This window comes from Carassius gibelio, chromosome B22 (genome assembly GCF_023724105.1).
Source record: "Carassius gibelio isolate Cgi1373 ecotype wild population from Czech Republic chromosome B22, carGib1.2-hapl.c, whole genome shotgun sequence".
In the NCBI taxonomy this organism is placed as follows: Eukaryota; Metazoa; Chordata; class Actinopteri; order Cypriniformes; family Cyprinidae; genus Carassius; species Carassius gibelio.
In genome coordinates this window covers 9,634,634-9,653,263 of record NC_068417.1, presented here as the reverse complement: position 1 = coordinate 9,653,263, position 18,630 = coordinate 9,634,634, and the positions used below count along the sequence as shown (strand labels likewise).

The window sequence follows — 18,630 nt, the reverse complement described above, 5'->3', positions numbered from 1 at the left end:
AAATATACATTGGCTGTCCCAACTCGAGACCAGCGTGCTGAAACCGTTGCAAGGGTGTTAGTAGGGGAATGGTTTTATAGGTTGGGAGTCCCTGGTCGAATCCATTCTGACCAGGGCCGTAACTTTGAGTCCATCCTGGTTCAGCAGTTATGTAGATTGTACAACATCAAGAAGTCGCGCACAACGCCTTACCATCCGGCAGGTAATGGCCAATGCGAGCGATTTAATCGCACCATTGCATAATCTGTTGCGCACCCTTCCTCCCTCAAGGAAGAGGGATTGGGCATCTTGTCTCCCGCAAGTGGTCTATTACTACAACACCACCCCCCACCAAACCACCGGTGAGTCCCCATATTTTCTTATGTTTGGGCAGGAGCCACGGCTTCCGGTGGATTTCCTGCTTGGAGGGGTCCAGGACGTCGTTCCTGGAGATGTGCATGAGTGGATTGTAGAACATCAAGCAAGGCTACAGGCTGCTTTTGAAGGGGCCAGTGCACGGTTAAAGCTTGCGGCAGATCATCGAAAGGTGAACCATGACCAGCATGTTCGGGATGTCCCATTGACGTTTGGCCAGATGGTGTATTTGAAGGAGTGTGGTAGACGAGGACGCCATAAAATCCAAGATGTGTGGAGTCCTGTAGTCTATTATGTGGTGAAAGCACCAGAGGATAACGGTGCCGTGTACTCTATTGCATCACGGGAAGAACCCGATCGGGTTAAACATGTCCATCGTTCCCTGTTGAAAGGACGGAGTCAGGTAGTAACTCAAGAGTCGAGTCCTAGTGAGGTGTCTTCAACCCTGTTAGAGACGGTGTATGAGGAGGTAGACGAGGTGGATTGCTGGCATGTGGTCCCAAGGGAGCATCAAGAAGCAGGTGTGCCAGCCTTAGAAGGTAATGCGTTGGTTGAGTCATCCACTACTGATACAATGCCATTAGTGGCCCCAAGCGAGCCTGATCCTGATCCGGTAGAAGTGGGGGGTGGTAGTTTGGTTTCCATCTTGCCAGGGGTCATACACCCCCCTGAGCCAGATAATGGTCAGGTGAGGCCAAGACGAACAACTGCAGGACAACACTCTAACCCTCCTCACCTTCCTAGGGCATTAGGAGGTTCTGGGTCTGCTATTCGATCAGCAGCCATTTCTAGTTCAGTTTCCGTCTTTAGACCCTGGAGTTGAGTCCAACGTCGGGGCGACGTTGCAAAAGGGTGGGGTAGATTGTGGCATAATGAGCTGAAAGCCCACACGCAGTTTACGTGACGTCATTAATTTGCGCTGGCATATAGGCTCCTTGCGCGTCTTTTGTGAACGCTCGCCTGTTTGCTTTATGCTGCACGCTGCTGTGACCATTTTCAGCGCGTCCTCTGTGAACCCTCACCTGTTTGCTGCGCGCTGCTGTGACCATTTTTTAGCGCGTCCTCTGTGAACCTGCGTCCACCTGTTTGTTTCATGCTGCGCGCTGCGGTGAACACTTTCAGCGTGTCGTTTGGGGTCTCGCGCCTGCTTGCTGCACGCGGCTGTGACCGTTCCGGACGGACAACAATTTCCCATTTGTGTTTCATTACAATTGGCTTCATTCGGATGACTGTTGTGCGGGCATCTGTGGACTTCAGGTACGGGTATGACTGGTTTTAATTTATTGTTGTCTTATTAGAGTGTAGCGACTGGTTAGGTGGCAACTTTCCTGCATTTGTTTTGATTAGTTCGTGATTTGGTGGGAGAATGACGACTGTATTAAACTATTGAGGGAATGTCCTTTTGGGTGCCTGGCCTCGCAGCTACGGTAGGTCACCATTGCATTTCTCCTTTTAAAAATTTATATGTGCAGATCTAGATCGTCTTAATCATTTGTGTGATTTTCAGGAGAACTACAGTTCGTGCAGTGTCACCGCTGTTTTGTTTATAGGCCATCTGATACTGCTGTAATACAATGTGTTGATACATACTGCTGTACATCTTTGCCTACACACACTTCCTAAGTGCATATTTTTGCCCATATAATAAGACCTCAAATTATATTTTTTTCGTTGAAACCTCAAGCAACTCGTGGTTTTCTTTCTTTTGGGGTTTTCTTTATTTTGTATAACTTTTCATGTCTAAATTGTCATTTTTGGTATAATATCTGTGAATTTATTTATTTCATATATTGTTTATTCATTTGAAGTGTTGATTTATGTATACAACGTAATAACTGTTGTTTCGTTGATTTTTGTTAAGTTTATTTTTCAAGATTTGTTTAATGGCTTTTTTTGGATTGGATTGGGCCCATTAAGGTTGAACATCAAGACCTTTAGGTGGATGAGTATTTGTCATCCACCTGTTAGCTTGTATAACCTTTTTTTTTTTGTATTAATCTTTTTCTTTTCTGTGTGTGTGTGGTGTGGAGTGTGTGTTTGTTTTTTTTAGGAGCTGCGGCCTTTTTGGCTTAGGAAATTGATCGTTTCCCTCCTATCTTTGGTGGTGGTGTCTACAACGTGTGCTGTGACCGATCATTTCACTGGGGCTCTTTGTGCTGTGAGAGTGAGTGTGCAGTGTGTGTGTGAGGGGAACGTACACATCTCTCGTGAGGCCGCAGCTTCCTTTTTGTGAACATTGCGTTTGTGGTTTGTCATTTGTCTGTGCATGGTTTTTATTATAAATTATAATAAACTTTTGGTAATTTTGTATAAATACCTGTGTCTCCATGTTTTTCTGTCTTTAATGGGGAACCTGTGCGTGGGTATATTATTCCCTGGGTGAAATTCCCAGGGTGGCGTAGTCTAAACTAAATTCTATAACATCTATTGTGTCCTTTGTCCCTGTGGTTGCCACAGGAAAAACAAGTATTACTCAGTGGTTGCTTTTCCTAAGCTAATACTCCCTTCAAGACAAGATAAACATGGATATTATCTCTTCAACTGTAATACCATAGAAAGGAACTTCATTTCTTTTTGATCACACCTCATATGTAATTTTATAGAAACTGTCAATGTGGTCAATGTTTTTTGTGATATAATCAGCATTAAAGAGATAGTAGGAGTTTGGAATCATGATATGTGAAATGTGATCTCTGTGCAAATGTGACTTGAGAAAAAAAAAAACATGCAGAAGGTGCACAAGCTATAAACTGCTGACAGACCCAGTGACATACTGAAACAAAGACATATTCTAAAAACACTGAATGTTCTTCACATCTACGTACAGCTATGGACTGTTATATATAATATTCTCTTCCCTTCATTAAACTATTACTCTCTTTCTGTTACTCTCTTTTTTATCTCAGTATGAATAGACTTGCTATTTCCCACATTCAAAACTAGATCTCAAAGAATTCAGAGAGAGCTCTCCATATCATGCACTGTTAGTTAGGGCACAATTATCTTTAAGCAAATTTGAACAGCGTGACATGGAAAAGACCTTTATCCATTTTGCATATTTACCTGGAGATGTAAATGTTGGTACAGTACATTAAACCTTATGCAAAACATAACATGATCAGAGTGTTTAAATTTGACTATAGCCATATTATTTCCCACATATAATTGTACTCTGCATAATGACAATAATGTTGAATCTAATTTAATCTAATCTAATCTAATTATTCACCAATGATGTCGGAGGATCTTTATTACTTTTTTTTTTTTTGCAAAATTCAGCTGCAAGCTAACTCAGAGATGAAGAACGGCGACCAAAGAGGTGACCAACAACCAAGACGAATATGATTTTGTGTTCCCATATGCTCAAACAGCAAAGGAAAAATACACAACAGCATTTTGACTGGTTTGATGCTATATAACTGAGAAACAAGAATAAAAAAAAAAATCTATTAGCTTTGAATGATCTGAATATATGTGTTCTTGGTCACATCAAACTGCAACTGGCTTGACTGCTTGTTCAAAGGCTTCTAATATTAAAAAGTTAAAGACTGGTGTGATACGCAAATACAACATTTCAGTATACCAGTCTTTTTATGGACCCTATCATTTTGCATACAGGATAACAGAAAAATGAGCCGTCAAACACAGCTACTCCACTCCACCATCATCTTCTTATGTTTCCTAATGTTTCATATTTATGATATATGATAATATTATTCATGAAAACAGCCGTACACTTATAAAAAGATACAAAATGCCAATTGAATAGAAACAAGCTGGAGATAACCAAAATGGGACCAAAATTTGGCTTACAAAAAAAAAAAAAAAATTGTTACAAAAGAGGAGAATTATGGAGAAGTTAATGAAGTTATTCTTATGAGTGACAGGTGTTAAATTTCCTGTCAATCTGTAGTGTAATAAACACCCTGACAACAGTGTTAGCTAGTTTACTAAAAGTGATACTTGTGGCCCACTTAGTGGAACCATTCACTTGTGGTTTGATGTGAATGCCAGCAAGATAGAATAATGCTCAGATGCTTGTGGATTAAACATCTCCGATGACATTCATCGCCATTAATTGATTTTATCGGTTTACAAGAAAAGGTAGGATATGGATTTAATTGCAAACTGTTAGTAGGTTAGTGATTTAATGATTGATCATGCTAGCTACGGAATTCGAGTCCACATGCATTCCATAGAAGTGACAACCTGATGAATAATCTGCATTACAGAAAAAAAAAAAAAAAAAAAATATATATATATATATATATATATATATATATATATATATATATATTCACAGATTATTCACGATTACGTATTGCTGACAATGTATCTTGTTTTACAGTGTTTGTTATATGGAGCTCTCTTGAAGAAAGCAATCTAATTAGTTTGTCTACACCATAATTAAAATGTGACAGACTTTAATGGACATTAAAAAAAAAGACAGAACACCACATAACTCCAAACGGGCACCGTAACTTCATCTTGACACGCGGCTAAACAAAGGCAGAACTCAGTTTGAGCATTCAAACAAATTAAAAAAGCCGTAACTGGTGTTCCCTTTCGAGGGAACTTCGAACTGCGTCCTCTAGGGGGCGCTTTGGGGAACACCTCTTCGTGACCCGTGTCTGAAGCATACATTGAAAAAACACAAACTTGTTGGTCGGCGACAGCCTCCGACGTCACTACCGGCGAGACTATAAATCAACACCAGGAGAGGACGTCATTTCTTCTTCATCTTCACTGACTGTTTTGTTTGAAGCGCGCATCTGAAAGAACCAGTAAGGGCGATCTTTCTCTGTTTATCATGGCGACAACTAGCAAGCGTTTAGACGATGTGTGCATGCGTGTCGGCGTTATTTGACACCCGATGACACACGCAATCTTTGCATCATTTGTTTGGGTGAAGAGCACGCACGCAATGTCTTTGAGGAGGCAATCTGCTTGCATTGTGAGCATTTTTTCAATGGAAAAAGCTCCGCTCTCGTTTGTCTCTCTTCTGAAAAGAAAAGGCAGCCTTCTGCTTCCCGCGGTTCAGGATCTGTCCATGCTGAGGCGTGGAAGAAAATGAGCTCGGTGTAATACAGGTGTATCTGTCTGAATGGTTTAAAGTGGGACTTTCCCTTTCGCGCTCGTAAAAAAAAAAAAGAAAAAAAAAGAGAGAGAGCCTCGGGAGGATGATGCTATATCTTTAACACTTTCTGATCTGAGGTTAGTGCTCTGCTGGGTTTTTACCCAGGAAAAGCAGGAGATATTTGAGGATGATGAAGAAGCTGAGGCTGAGCCTTCTCAATTCTCCTGCTCTGCGTATGTAGAGCTGTTGGAGGTTATTGAGCGAAAATTTCCTTTTGACCATAGCCCTCCAGCTCAGGTGAGCCTTTCATTTGTGCATGATCTCCATACAAAGATTAAAAAGAAATGAAAGAAGCCGTTTTCTTCTCTCATTCATCGGTTTCGGAATGAAAGTAATCTGCCGACATCAAGGTGATGTGTGAAATCGGCTAGGAGGGAATGCCCCCTGTAGAAAGAGCAAAAACATTTTATAAATAATTAATAAATATTTTTTTGTGGAATTTTTTTCTTTCTGCAGGGGAAACATCCACTCTTAATCTTCCTCCTTGCCATCTAAGCCCCTTCAGAAAATCATCTCACTTAAATGGCAAGGCATACGCAGTAGCAGGTCAGGCTGTGGCTTTATTACACACAATGCTGGTGCTTCAGGCATATCAGACTGATCTGCTAAGAGACCTGGATAGAGGCAGGGGCCTTTTTCAGATCAGGAAGCTGAGCTGCGCCGCACCACGGATCTCTCTCCGTGTTACCAAACAGGCCGCCTCCGCCATGGGCAGGACTATGGCGGCCATGGTGGCAACGGAAAGACATCTGTGGATGAACTTTGTAGACATCGGGAGGAAAGAAAATGCTTTCTGCTTAGGTTTCGCCTTCTGAACTTTTCGGTATTTCCACTGAGACGGTGATTGAGAAGTTCAGGGAGACGAAGGCGCGCTCTGCTGCTTTCAGATCCTTTGTTCCACGAAGGTCCAGGTCTGAGCCCGAACAAGATAGGGGTCCTGGCCTGTCTCGATCTGAGGATCAAAGATGGGCACAGAAGGCTAGAGTCGCAACTCGCGCTCCTCCCCCACCTGCGGGCAGGGGTTAGAGGAATCGTGGCTCACGAGGAGGTAAGCAGAACCTAAGGGGTATGATCTAGACAAGGCAGCATTCTCATCCGAATCGGAGTGATACAGAGGTATCTACTCATTCCCTTTGGGGATTTTTAACTTCTGCTTTTATCCTCCCCTTCCTAATTCCCCTGTAACCACCAGCTCTCCACCTGATCGAGGTTAGGTGGAAACCTCTAGCATAACAGTTTGCAGTGATCAGTTACAGTGTTTACTAAACACTCGCCAGCACCAGCCATCCGGCTTCATGTTCCAGTATTAGGCGGCTGAGATCACAGGTTTCTGAGGGAGCCTTTTGATCATCAGGCCTGGCACAGCACTGCAGGGAATTTCATGGATGTCCGGCCAGGTCACCCCGAGGGTTCTCCTGGCCGCTTAGGGGTGCTGTCGCATCTAGTGGGAAGTGGAGGTGGCAGTTACAGAAGTCTTCTTGTATATGCTGCCTCAGGTGATGCTCCCCTCGCCCGAGGTTTGTAAAATTGAGCTTGCCTCTCCCTTGAGATTCAGTGCCCCTGTGATGCTTAGGAACCTTTAATTTCACACGCTAAGCTCTGTGTACTTTCTCAAAACCACATGGTGGTCAATGTGCACGTGAACACTTTGCGCACTTTCTAAAAATCCACAAGTGGTAAGTTTGCATGCAAGACTCTGCAAACTTTCTGAAATCTTGTACGATAAGGGTTGTGCGCTCTGCTTCGTTCCCTTTCTTGAGATGATTAGACCTTGGTTCCTTGGGCTCCATTCAGTCAGTGTGTATTTGTTTATACACCTCAGGCATCGTTTCCCTCAACATGAGGGGCTATTTGGGTGATTCTCATGGTAATTTAGCAGCACTCCCCTTTTGCCAAAAAAAGCGGTCGCCTATGAGCGCGCTACTCTGAGCCCGGAGTTTTCCTCTCGTATGAGACCGAGTTCTCTGTTTTTTCTCCAGAGCGCTCCAGTATTGTTTCCATAGATCGAGTTGATGACTCTCAATCATACTGTTTTGAGACACACTATTCCATCTATGAGCTGCTCTATCGGAGTGCCACGAGAGCCCCTCCTTAGAACAGTATTTGAAAATCAATGCTATGGTAAGTGTGCATGTGAAGTCTTTGCACACTTTCTGAAATCCACACTGTGGTAAGTTCGCAAGCTAGTATTCTGCGTTCTTTCTAAAATCCTATATGGTGAGGCTTTGGCGGTTGCTTCGTGCCCTTTCTTGAGTTGGTAAAAGCCCCATTCAGCTTGGGCGCCACTCCACCTATGTATCCTCGGATACCTATCTAAACAGGGTGTTGCTACTAGAGAACTGTCGAGACAGCTCTTTCAGCAAGCTTATGTGTAAGCTAGCGGTATCTCCTGTGTGACAGGCAAGACTTGGTACAAATGCTAGGTTCTTAGCCGTATCCCTTTAAAGGAATCTTTCTTGATTCCAAGCCTTCAGCTCTACCTTGGGCCGAAGCCCTAACAATTAAGTTGGGTATGTAGCTTAGGCCTTTTGGCCGTAAGGGGTACTGTCACAGACAGCCGTCTAAACGTCCCAGGGGCAACTCACATGGAAATGGTAGAGTTGGTACTTAGTGCTCGCCATGATTCTGGTCTGCACTCCCCTCAGCATGGCGGTGTCTGTATACTGTTCCCCAAAGCGCCCCCTAGAGGATGCAGTTCGAAGTTCCCTCGAAAGGGAACTGTCTCAGGTTACGTATGTAACCATAGTTCCCTGAGTAGGGAACGAGACACTGCATCCTCTAGCTCCCTGCCATGCTTCGGACGAAGAAGATAATGACGTGCTCTCCCAGTGCTGATTTATAGTCACGCCGGTAGTGACTACGGAGGCTGTCGCCGGCCAACTAGTTCCCCAAGGCGCCCCCTAGAGGACGCAGTGTTTCGTTCCCTACTCAGGGAACTATGGTTCCATACGTAACCTGAGACAGTTATACTATGTTTTGCCTTGGTTTCTACAGAGATTTTCGAAGTTACGGTTGGAGATGACCTATTATTTTCTCAGAAAAACAACGAAATTGACTCAAGATACTTATACACATAAAAAAGGATGAATGTCCCCAAAATAGCAATAACAAATGTTCGACAAAAATATAAGTTATGGTATTTTGTCTTTACATGGCAGACTTGCAGTAAACAAAAGTTGGTTCTCGCGAGATTGCGCACTTATCCCCAGACTTAACTGTCGTGCGACAACAGTCTACTCTCCGGACCTTATGTTGCACCTTTAATTACGTCTACATCATACGCTCAACCGCCTTGTGGTAAACGTGCCTGCTTGAGTGACAGGAAGCTGGACATTATAGTTTAGAAAGTTTTAAGAATCTACATTTTTTCTTAAACCAACGTATTGTTTCGCTTCAGAATGCCTTTATTAAGACCCCGGAGCCATGCCGAGTAGTTTTATGATGGATACACTTTTTTTGGATTCAGAAACAGGGGCACCATTGATTCCCTTTATACAGATTAGAACAGACAGGACAATCTTGAATATAACTCTGAATGTGTTCACCTGAAAGAGGAATGTCAGATCCCTTGAGGGTGAGTAAAACACCCTATAGGAAAAACAAGTATTACTCAGTGGTTGCTTTTCCTAAGCTAATACTCCCTTCAAGACAAGATAAACATGGATATTATCTCTTCAACTGTAATACCATAGAAAGGAACTTCATTTCTTTTTGATCACACCTCATATGTAATTTTATAGAAACTGTCAATGTGGTCAATGTTTTTGTGATATAATCAGCATTAAAGAGATAGTAGGAGTTTGGAATCATGATATGTGAAATGTGATCTCTGTGCAAATGTGACTTGAGAAAAAAAAAAACATGCAGAAGGTGCACAAGCTATAAACTGCTGACAGACCCAGTGACATACTGAAACAAAGACATATTCTAAAAACACTGAATGTTCTTCACATCTACGTACAGCTATGGACTGTTATATATAATATTCTCTTCCCTTCATTAAACTATTACTCTCTTTCTGTTACTCTCTTTTTTTTATCTCAGTATGAATAGACTTGCTATTTCCCACATTCAAAACTAGATCTCAAAGAATTCAGAGAGAGCTCTCCATATCATGCACTGTTAGTTAGGGCACATTTATCTTTAAGCAAATTTGAACAGTGTGACATGGAAAAGACCTTTATCCATTTTGCATATTTACCTGGAGATGTAAATGTTGGTACAGTACATTAAACCTTATGCAAACATAACATTATCAGAGTGTTTAAATTTGACTATAGCCATAGTATTCACCAATGATGTCGGAGGATCTTTATTACTTCTTCTTTTTTTTTTTTTTTTTAATTCAGCTGCAAGCTAACTCAGAGATGAAGAACGGCGACCAAAGAGGTGACCAACAACCAAGACGAATATGATTTTGTGTTCCCATATGCTCAAACAGCAAAGGAAAAATACACAACAGCATTTTGACTGGTTTGATGCTATATAACTGAGAAATAAGAATAAAAAAAAAAATCTGTTAGCTTTGAATGATCTGAATATATGTGTTCTTGGTCACATCAAACTGCAACTGGCTTGACTGCTTGTTCAAAGGCTTCTAACATTAAAAAGTTAAAGACTGGTGTGATACGCAAATACAACATTTCAGTATACCAGTCTTTTTATGGACCCTATCATTTTGCATACAGGATAACAGAAAAATGAGCCGTCAAACACAGCTACTCCACTCCACCATCATCTTCTTATGTTTCCTAATGTTTCATATTTATGATATATGATAATATTATTCATGAAAACAGCCGTACACTTATAAAAAGATACAAAATGCCAATTAAATAGAAACAAGCTGTAGATAACAAAAATGGGACCGAAACTTGGCTTACAAAAAAAAAAAAAAAAAAGTTGTTACAAAAGAGGAGAATTATGGAGAAGTTAATGAAGTTAGTCTTATGAGTGACAGGTGTTAAATTTCCTGTCACTCTGTTGTGTTATTAACACCCTGACAACAGTGTTAGCTAGTTTACTAAAAGTGATACTTGTGGCCCACTTAGTGGAACCATTCACTTGTGGTTTGATGTGAATGCCAGCAAGATAGAATAATGCTCAGATGCTTGTGGATTAAACATCTCCGATGACTAGGGTGACCATATGCGCCGTTCATACGGGACACGTCCCAGCCAAGATTTTAATAATGCCAAAAACATCCAGAGCAGTTTGACCAATAACATGCAGGTAATTTTACATAATCGACCAATCTTGGGGCTGCGTGTGAGAAGCTGAGATCTAGAGGGAACGATCAAAGCGATGCAAATATGTGCACGTGTTTGTTCGTTCGATTGACTTGAAGCGTTGCTGCGCACAAATCCCAAAAAAAATAAGGAGCCGTCTGCTCTGCGCTTTCTAGCTCTCTTGAATGTTACACAACGATCAGCCTGCACAGTGCAAATAGCCAAAACCTGTATATTGTAGGCAATATTAAAATCCTGACTGGGATTGACGGCGCATATGGTCACCCTACCGATGACATTCATCGCCATTAATTGATTTTATCGGTTTACAAGAAAAGGTAGGATATGGATTTAATTGCAAACTGTTAGTAGGTTACTGATTTTAGGATTGATCATGCTAGCTACAGAATTCGAGTCTACATGCGTTCCATAGAAGTGACAACCTGATGAATAATCTGCATTAGCCTACAGAAAAAAAAAAAAATCTTCACAGATTATTCACGATTATGTATTGCTGCCAAGGTATCTTGTTTTTACAGTGCTTTGTTATATGGAGCAGTCTGGAAGAAAGCAATCTATCTAATTTGTTTGTCTACACCATAATTAAAATGTGACAGACTTTAATGGACAGTAAAAAAAAACACATAACCCCAAACCGGCACCGTAACTTCATCTTGACACGCGGCTAAACAAAGGCAGAACTCAATTTGAGCAATCAAACAAAGTAAAAGAGCCGTAACTGGTGTTCCCTTTCGAGGGAACTTCGAACTGCGTCCTCTAGGGGGCGCTTTGGGGAACACCTCGTCGTGACCCATGTCTGAAGCATGCATTGAAAAAACACCAACTTGTTGGTCGGTGACAGCCTCCGACGTCACTACCGGCGAGACTATAAATCAACACCAGGAGAGGACGTCATTTCTTCTTCATCTTCACTGACTGTTTTGTTTGAAGCGCGCATCTGAAAGAACCAGTAAGGGCGATCTTTCTCTGTTTATCATGGCGACAACTAGCAAGCGTTTAGACGATGTGTGCATGCGTGTCGGCGTTATTTGACACCCGATGACAATATGCGATCTTTGCATCATTTGTTTGGGTGAAGAGCACAGACGCAATGTCTTTGAGGAGGCAATCTGCTTGCATTGTGAGCATTTTTTCAATGAAAAAAGCTCCGCTCTCGTTTGTCTCTCTTCTGAAAAGAAAAGGCAGCCTTCTGCTTCCCGCGGTTCAGGATCTGTCCATGCTGAGGCGTGGAAGAAAATGAGCTCGTGGTAATACAGGTGTATCTGTCTGAATGGTTTAAAGTGGGACTTTCCCTTTCGTAAAAAAAAAAAAGAAAAAAAAAGGGCGGTGGACGAGAGAGAGCCTCGGGAGGAAGATGTTATATATTTAACACTTTCTGATACTGAGGTTAGTGCTCTGCTGGGTTTTTACCCAGGAAAAGCAGGAGATATTTGAGGATGATGAAGAAGCTGAGGCTGAGTCTTCTCAATTCTCCTGCTCTGCGTATGTAGAGCTGTTGGAGGTTATTGAGCGAAAATTTCCTTTTGACCATAGCCCTCCAGCTCAGGTGAGCCTTTCATTTGTGCATGATCTCCATACAAAGATTAAAAAGAAATGAAAGAAGCCGTTTTCTTCTCGCATTCATCGGTTTCGGAATGAATGTAATCTGCCGACATCAAGGTGATGCGTGAAATCGGCTAGGAGGGAATGCCCCCTGTAGAAAGAGCAAAAACATTTTATAAATAATTAATAAATATTTTTTTTGTGGAATTTTTTTCTTTCTGCAGGGGAAACATCCACTCTTAATCTTCCTCCTTGCCATCTAAGCCCCTTCAGAAAATCATCTCACTTAAATGGCAAGGCATACGCAGTAGCAGGTCAGGCTGTGGCTTTATTACACACAATGCTGGTGCTTCAGGCATATCAGACTGATCTGCTAAGAGACCTGGATAGAGGCAGGGGCCTTTTTCAGATCAGGAAGCTGAGCTGCGCCGCACCACGGATCTCTCTCCGTGTTACCAAACAGGCGCCTCCGCCATGGGCAGGACTATGGCGGCCATGGTGGCAGCGGAGAGACATCTGTGGATGAACCTGGCAGACATTGGGAGGAAAGAACATGCTTTCTGCTCGATGCTTAGGTTTCGCCTTCTGACCTTTTCAGTATTTCCGTTGAGACGGTGATTGAGAAGTTCAGGGAGACGAAGGCGCGCTCTGCTGCTTTCAGATCCTTTGTTCCACGAAGGTCCAGGTCTGAGCCCGAACAAGATAGGGGTCCTGGCCTGTCTCGATCTGAGGATCAAAGATGGGCACAGAAGGCTAGAGTCGCAACTCACGCTCCTCCCCCACCTGCGGGCAGGGGTTAGAGGCATCGTGGCTCACGAGGAGGTAAGCAGAACCTAAGGGGTATGATCTAGACGAGGCAGCATTCTCGTCCGAATCGGAGTAATACAGAGGTATCTACTCGTTCCCTTTGGGGATTTTTAACTTCTGCTTTTATCCTCCCCTTCCTAATTCCCCTGTAACCACCAGCTCTCCACCTGATCGAGGTTAGGTGGAAACCTCTCGCATAACAGTCTCCTGTGCTGGACCCAGGGGCGGATCTACCGGGGTGGCATGGGGTGGCAAATGCCACCCTAAAAGAAAGCCTTGCCACCCCAGCTGCCACCCCAGTTGGCAGCAACGAGTTAAAAGTTATGGCCAATTATAAAATTTACGAGTGCGAATCTCCAATGTCAGACTGCAGTGAATGCAGCAGCACGAGAGGACGACAGAGCGGCACGAGACTGATTAGTTTGGAAAAGTTTCTGAGCGCGAGAAGCGAGGGAGCACAAGGGGAAAGAGGTAAAAAAAATGTATTGGCTTTCTGTAAAGAAATTAAGCTATAATGCAAGCACAGTGCTAGCATAGTTGTAATGTTGACTTTGAAATGATAAATATCAGGTTGAAGAACGTTATTTCTCTAACTAACGTTACAGTGGTGTATTCTACTACGTTATTCCATAGGTTTTGTGTCTGAACTTTCACACTTTCATTCATAAATTCACCCGTCTGTGTTTGAAAAGCGACAAGGATTGAATCGCGGAATTCAGTCACAAATAGAAGTTGCTTCATAAAGCAGAACGTCACGGAATTCTGCCATTTTTGAATGAATAAATCAAAAGTAGGGCTGTACATTTAATCAAATCTCGATGTGGACAAGTGTCTGTGAATATTAAAGGTGTAGTTATACACGTCTCTGGGAATGAGCGCTCAATGTGTACTCTACTACTACACACACACACACACACACACTGAAGCACGCGTGGTGTTTTCAGCTTTTCACTATACTGACACATGATGTAGGCTACACATGTGCACACCAGCGCGCTAGGAGAGGATTTCACCATTACATTTGATAAAACTATCGTCATTCATTCGTATCGTATACACAGACAGAAACTGCAATGTCTTTACGACAACCTGTCAGAATAAAATCTCGGTGAAGAAATGTAAACTTGAAGAAATGTAAACAGAAATTTAGTACTATTGCACAGTAGAATATGCTATACTTCAAGCAGGCAGGCCTAATAGCTAATAATAATAATAGTTTATTAAAAAACACAGAAACTCTGTCTACAACCCACCAAAATAAAAGATTGGTCCAACTCAAAGAAATGATGTAAGAAATTGCGCAGTTAAATATTCTTAAAAAAGATATACTAAAACGTTATTTTAAGGGAATATCACAAAAGTTTTCATAGATGTTTTAATTTAAACTTGCCAAAACAATAACACCATTTTTTTTTTCCAAAAAAAATTCTAAAAAGTACATTTGTATTTGTGCCTATAATGTTTATTTGTTTATTATTATTGTCAGCTAATAAAACCTATGCTTCAGGGACTATATTCATATAACATCTAAGGCTAAATAGCTCTTGACTGGTTGAGTTAGATGGTGATTAACACTAAACAGTAGAAAATCAGTTGAGTCTCCCCAGCTATAAATGTCATTGGCTGTTAAAGTTGTGTTGTGTTTCTTATAATAAATTGACATATTGATTACACTTTCATAATGCTCTCAATTACATGTCGATGCATACTGTATGTATTTGTGAGTGTGGTGGTGCTTATGGGGTAATGGTCAGGGACAGGTGAGAATGAGGTGGTAGGTGAGATCACAGTATACACACTACAAAAAAGACTACACCACTGTATAGCCTATTATGTTAGGTCTGACGTTTGTTCTGTGTAAAGTAGGCTACAAAAGTTAATATAGCGTATACATATACTATTTATCAGGAAACTGTGATAACTGTGACTAAATTCAGTATATATACATCTGCCATATGTTGCCACCCCTCAAAAATTCCTGCCCCCTTCTTGCCACCCCATCAATATTTTTCTAGATCCGCCCCTGGCTGGACCTATGATGTTTTTATGGTTCTATGTAAATGTAACCCTCTCTGTATATACTTATGTGTATTTAATTGCTGGTGGTTACGTGTCTACTAATAAACTCTGTGAGTTTCCTTTGCAGTGATCAGTTACAGTGTTTACTAAACACTCGCCAGCACCAGCCATCCGGCTTCATGTTCCAGTATTAGGCGGCTGAGATCACAGGTTTCTGAGGGAGCCTTTTGATCATCAGGCCTGGCACAGCACTGCAGGGAATTTCATGGATGTCCGGCCAGGTCACCCCGAGGGTTCTCCTGGCCGCTTAGGGGTGCTGTCGCATCTAGTGGGAAGTGGAGGTGGCAGTTACAGAAGTCTTCTTGTATATGCTGCCTCAGGTGATGCTCCCCTCGCCCGAGGTTTGTAAAATTGAGCTTACCTCTCCCTTGAGATTCAGTGCCCCTGTGATGCTTAGGAACCTTTAATTTCACACGCTAAGCTCTGTGTACTTTCTCAAAACCACATGGTGGTCAGTGTGCACTTGAACACTTTGCGCACTTTCTAAAAATCCACAAGTGGTAAGTTTGCATGCAAGACTCTGCACACTTTCTGAAATCTTGTACGATAAGGGTTGTGCGCTCTGCTTCGTTCCCTTTCTTGAGATGATTAGACCTTGGTTCCTTGGGCTCCATTCAGTCAGTGTGTATTTGTTTATACACCTCAGGCATCGTTTCCCTCAACATGAGGGGCTATTTGGGTGATTCTCATGGTAATTTAGCAGCACTCCCCTTTTGCCAAAAAAAGCGGTCGCCTATGAGCGCGCTACTCTGAGCCCGGAGTTTTCCTCTCGTATGAGACCGAGTTCTCTGTTTTTTCTCCAGAGCGCTCCAGTATTGTTTCCATAGATCGAGTTGATGACTCTCAATCATACTGTTTTGAGACACACTATTCCATCTATGAGCTGCTCTATCGGAGTGCCACGAGAGCCCCTCCTTAGAACAGTATTTGAAAATCAATGCTATGGTAAGTGTGCATGTGAAGTCTTTGCACACTTTCTGAAATCCACACTGTGGTAAGTTCGCAAGCTAGTATTCTGCGTTCTTTCTAAAATCCTATATGGTGAGGCTTTGGCGGTTGCTTCGTGCCCTTTCTTGAGTTGGTAAAAGCCCCATTCAGCTTGGGCGCCACTCCACCTATGTATCCTCGGATACCTATCTAAACAGGGTGTTGCTACTAGAGAACTGTCGAGACAGCTCTTTCAGCAAGCTTATGTGTAAGCTAGCGGTATCTCCTGTGTGACAGGCAAGACTTGGTACAAATGCTAGGTTCTTAGCCGTATCCCTTTAAAGGAATCTTTCTTGATTCCAAGCCTTCAGCTCTACCTTGGGCCGAAGCCCTAACAATTAAGTTGGGTATGTAGCTTAGGCCTTTTGGCCGTAAGGGGTACTGTCACAGACAGCCGTCTAAACGTCCCAGGGGCAACGCACATGGAAATGGTAGAGTTGGTACTTAGTGCTCGCCATGATTCTGGTCTGCACTCCCCTCAGCATGGCGGTGTGTGTATACTGTTCCCCAAAGCGCCCCCTAGACGACGCAGTTCGAAGTTCCCTCGAAAGGGAACTGTCTCAGGTTACGTATGTAACCATAGTTCCCTGAGTAGGGAACGAGACACTGCATCCTATAGCTCCCTGCCATGCTTCGGACGAAGAAGATAATGACGTGCTCTCCCAGTGCTGATTTATAGTCACGCCGGTAGTGTCTACGGAGGCTGTCGCCGGCCAACTAGTTCCCCAAGGCGCCCCCTAGAGGACGCAGTGTCTCGTTCCCTACTCAGGGAACTATGGTTCCATACGTAACCTGAGACAGTTATACTATGTTTTGCCTTGGTTTCTACAGAGATTTTCGAAGTTACGGTTGGAGATGACCTATTATTTTCTCAGAAAAACAACGAAATTGACTCAAGATACTTATACACATAAAAAAGGATGAATGTCCCCAAAATAGCAATAACAAATGTTCGACAAAAATATAAGTTATGGTATTTTGTCTTTACATGGCAGACTTGCAGTAAACAAAAGTTGGTTCTCGCGAGATTGCGCACTTATCCCCAGACTTAACTGTCGTGCGACAACAGTCTACTTTCCGGACCTTATGTTGCACCTTTAATTACGTCTACGTCATACGCTCAACCGCCTTGTGGTAAACGTGCCTGCTTGAGTGACAGGAAGCTGGACATTATAGTTTAGAAAGTTTTAAGAATCTACATTTTTTCTTAAACCAACGTATTGTTTCGCTTCAGAATGCCTTTATTAACACCCCGGAGCCATGCCGAGTAGTTTTATGATGGATACACTTTTTTTGGATTCAGAAACAGGGGCACCATTGATTGCCTTTATACAGATTAGAACAGACAGGACAATTCTGAATATAACTCTGAATGTGTTCACCTGAAAGAGGAATGTCAGATCCCTTGAGGGTGAGTAAAACACCCTATAGGAATGTGGCATAATGAGCTGAAAGCCCACACGCAGTTTACGTGACGTCATTAATTTGCGCTGGCATATAGGCTCCTTGCGCGTCTTTTGTGAACGCTCGCCTGTTTGCTTTATGCTGCACGCTGCTGTGACCATTTTCAGCGCGTCCTCTGTGAACCCTCACCTGTTTGCTGCGCGCTGCTGTGACCATTTTTTAGCGCGTCCTCTGTGAACCTGCGTCCACCTGTTTGTTTCATGCTGCGCGCTGCGGTGAACACTTTCAGCGTGTCGTTTGGGGTCTCGCGCCTGCTTGCTGCACGCGGCTGTGACCGTTCCGGACGGACAACAATTTCCCATTTGCGTTTCATTACAATTGGCTTCATTCGGATGACTGTTGTGCGGGCATCTGTGGACTTCAGGTACGGGTATGACTGGTTTTAATTTATTGTTGTCTTATTAGAGTGTAGCGACTGGTTAGGTGGCAACTTTCCTGCATTTGTTTTGATTAGTTCGTGATTTGGTGGGAGAATGACGACTGTATTAAACTATTGAGGGAATGTCCTTTTGGGTGCCTGGCCTCGCAGCTACGGTAGGTCACCATTGCATTTCTCCTTTTAAAAATTTATATGTGCAGATCTAGATCGTCTTAATCATTTGTGTGATTTTCAGGAGAACTACAGTTCGTGCAGTGTCACCGCTGTTTTGTTTATAGGCCATCTGATACTGCTGTAATACAATGTGTTGATACATACTGCTGTACATCTTTGCCTACACACACTTCCTAAGTGCATATTTTTGCCCATATAATAAGACCTCAAATTATATTTTTTTCGTTGAAACCTCAAGCAACTCGTGGTTTTCTTTATTTTGTATAACTTTTCATGTCTAAATTGTAATTTTTGGTATAATATCTGTGAATTTATTTATTTCATATATTGTTTATTCATTTGAAGTGTTGATTTATGTATACAACGTAATAACTGTTGTTTTGTTGATTTTTGTTAAGTTTATTTTTCAAGATTTGTTTAATGGCTTTTTTTGGATTGGATTGGGCCCATTAAGGTTG

At 42.4% G+C, this 18,630-nt stretch overlaps 2 protein-coding genes across 4 annotated transcripts in view; both read right to left on the bottom strand.

The window, feature by feature from the left end:
- LOC127987296 (putative autophagy-related protein 11) overlaps positions 1-18,630 on the bottom strand; it is a 308,120-nt gene that overhangs the window by 82,439 nt on the left and 207,051 nt on the right. The gene's annotated exons all lie outside the window — the stretch shown is intronic.
- Positions 1-18,630, bottom strand: part of LOC127987310 (neoverrucotoxin subunit alpha) — a 270,558-nt gene that overhangs the window by 113,779 nt on the left and 138,149 nt on the right. The gene's annotated exons all lie outside the window — the stretch shown is intronic.